Source organism: Magallana gigas, chromosome 1 (assembly GCF_963853765.1).
Source record: "Magallana gigas chromosome 1, xbMagGiga1.1, whole genome shotgun sequence".
Lineage (NCBI taxonomy): Eukaryota > Metazoa > Mollusca > Bivalvia > Ostreida > Ostreidae > Magallana > Magallana gigas.
Window position 1 is genome coordinate 57,338,180 of NC_088853.1, and position 3,449 is coordinate 57,341,628.

The window sequence follows — 3,449 nt, forward strand, 5'->3', positions numbered from 1 at the left end:
ACTCTTAACCAATCAGTAAACATTTGCCCTATTCAAAATCGCTGCCAATAATTTCAATTCCATTTTTTTCCTCATCTGCAGATAGTCCATGGATAATTATTAATTTTTAAAACGAGTATGTCATAATTCCCAGAATTTAAACAATAGTTGGATCGTTATCTTTATTTATATGAATATATTTTAAATATTCATTTAATTAAATCGATAGTCGATCTATTTTTTTTATTTCAGATGTAAAATTGATTTTATATATGAATAATTTACTGCTTTTTAATATTGATTCTAATATAAAACCAAAACAAGTAAAAAGCTGTCAATGTGGCAGTAAACTGGGTTTTCTTTTATGTGAACTGTATCCATAATCCATGTCAACCCTGAATTGATAATCACTACCTACCGTATCAAGTGAAATGGAGTACCCTCTATGCAATATTTGCCAAAAAGTGACTAAGTTCAAAAGATGGTATTTTTTTTCATTACTTATCAGAAATCAAACTCCTAGCAATATGCACACCTCTGATATATGTACAATTGATATGCAAAAGAGCAATTTGCTATCTTGAAAACTGTAGGAGGAGTTATCTGTACAATGAGGGTACAATTTTGGCAGCCGCCCGCCCGACCGACATTTTCACCAATAACCGGAATTTTTCCGTTGGAAAACTCGGTTTAAAACGATAAACACATACCCAATTTGCCTTCGTCCGGCAGTTGACGTGGAATCTTCTCTAAGGTTCGAGTCAACTCACTTCCCCGGGTATATTGGTGGGCCCCAGTCTCCACTTCCCGTCTCGGGCATTGCTTCGCTAAATGTTTTGTTTATTGTCCCGTTAATTTCCATTGTGCAGCATGCTAGGCGTTTAGTCCATGCTAAGTGGGTGGGCACAAAAATTTTTTGAAAATTTTGGTAATGTTATATGTGTAGATTTAAAAAAAAAACTTAACATGTAAGCCGAATTGTAAAACTTTTTAAACAAATTATGATGTTACACACTAAGTTCTACATGAAGTAAAGTGAGTTTCAATATGTAAATGTAGAAAAATATATATGTAATATGCAAATATCAGCACAGTATTTGATTTGAGGTGATTGTCCTTTGAGAGTCTTTGATTTACGTAAGCAAATGTATATTGATTAAAATAATTGGAAATTTACATATAATACATATTGATTATCTGTTATATGCAAAAAAAAACCACTCAATTAGAGGTGATTGATTTCCCTTCAAGGACTTCTGTTTAAGCTTAGCAAATGCATATTGATTAAATTATTGGAAATGTATCTTTTCGATTTTTATAACATAATTAACTTATCAAATATTCACTTTAGTAATCCTATGCATATTGATTACCCATTAGGATATAAATTCAGAATGTGAATTAAGGTAAACGTTTACTCAGAATGAAAAAAAATCCACTGATGTTAATAAAAAACCCATCTATTGTGTGTTTAAGACCTATCCCGGTAGGGCTATTATTCACTTTCAAAAAAGTAGGTCAGTTACCTACTTTTTGAGATAATGGCCATTGCATATTTTTTTATTTTTTAAAAATTTAAGAAAAGTCCCTAAAAATTTTACACTATGATTTGAATTTTCTTAATTGTGAAAATAGTACAAATTGTTTGACTCTTTTAAAAATGAAATGCACTATATGAATGGCAGTGCCACTAAACGGACACAGAACATTACGTTTTCATTTAAAAGTCAAGTCCGAATTTTCTCTATCAGTTTTCAAATTCCTAACATTTTTTTATTCAATTTTACAAAAAACTGAATGATGATTATACTTAAACATTTATAACATTAAACTAGGTATATTGACCTTAATCTGCAGGCATAAAAGTTATGTGAGGTCAATGATCAAAATTTTGAGATATAGTGTCTTCTATCTTTTTGTTCAAAATTTTTGTAGTGTGTGCCATTCGAATATCTAAACAAAAAAGTGAGATAAAACCAAAAAAAATATGCAAAATTAAGTTGACTAACAAATAAAATCTTAACTTTGAATATTACAATACTATCAGAAAAGTTTCAGTGAAAACAAAATCTGAAAATGTTAGTCCCATTTTCCACTGTTTTGCTAAAAGTTCAACTTTGTTTGAGCCTAATTCCATAACTAAGTAACATACGAAATGGTTTGTCAATAATAATTTTTCATAAATACTTTTAGTGTTTAGAAAAAAATGTACTCATGACACTGAACTTTATAACTGTACAATCCGCGTTTGAGAACTCAACCCCTGCGTAAACAACGTCCTTAATGTGAATTACAAATTCTAGCAAAAAAGACAAGCTAATACCGTCGACGTTGTTATTTACACAAGATGAATCTCTGCCATTCACTTAACTGAAATGTGACTGATAGGTACTGTACCCGCAAAGTCATTTTTTTACAATCCTATCCTATCCTATCGTGTATAAATCCTTTCTTATCGTGCGTGCTTATTGTCCTATCGTGCGTTAATCCTAACCTATCGTGCGTTAATCCTTTAAGGTTTATCGTTCAATGTTAAAAGTTTTTCCGTTTATCCTATCGTGTTAATCATTTCGTGCCTTTTCATAAGCAAGTAAATTTATTTCAAAGTTGCAAGTCGTTCAGTGCGCAGTATACGAAAATTTATGGAACCAGAATTGTAGAATCCTATCAAGCATACAATCATGATACCAATTTCTTAATTTTTTTATACCCAAATTAACCTTACATGTAAATCATATCTGTAAGCAATGGAAATGAAACAGTAATGGAAGTTCTTAGGAACAAGGTAACATATTTACCTGGAGCTCTTAACATAAAGCGTGCTAAGATTTTGACTTAGGTAGGGCCATAGGTAGTATTTATGCGGTATCTTAGGTCATGCATAAGTCCCACTTAAGTATGTCTTATACCGTAACATAAAGCAAACTTAGTAGGCTAGGTCAAATTTATGTTCAAAGTAAAAACGAATTGTTAATTTAAAATATAGTAAATGCAAAATATAAACGGTACTAAAATCCATAGCAAATACAATTATCAATTATCATTTGACTAAATGTTACAGGTATGTGTATTACGGGAAAATTTTATTTAAAAAAAGTAAATCATTTAGCGTATTTTTGTTTGTTATACATGTGTTGCTATTTAGTATGAAAGGCGAAAAACTCAGTATCAACACTGGGAGCCATTGTATACATTATCATTCATGACAACAATAGACACATTTCAAATATCCGGACGCTTCACCTATCCGGACGATTGGACTCGTAAACGAAAGCGTCCGGATAACTGAGGCTCCACTGTAATTGTTTCTGTATCTTCAACTTTTTATCTTTTTAAATAAATGCAATATTATTATTAGTGGGAAAGGCAATTGCAAGAATGCAAGAACACATTTACAACATAATTACAATGTATGTGCAAACAGTTGTTGCTTTAAATTGATCATTTTTTAAAATAAACACGTAAACGGG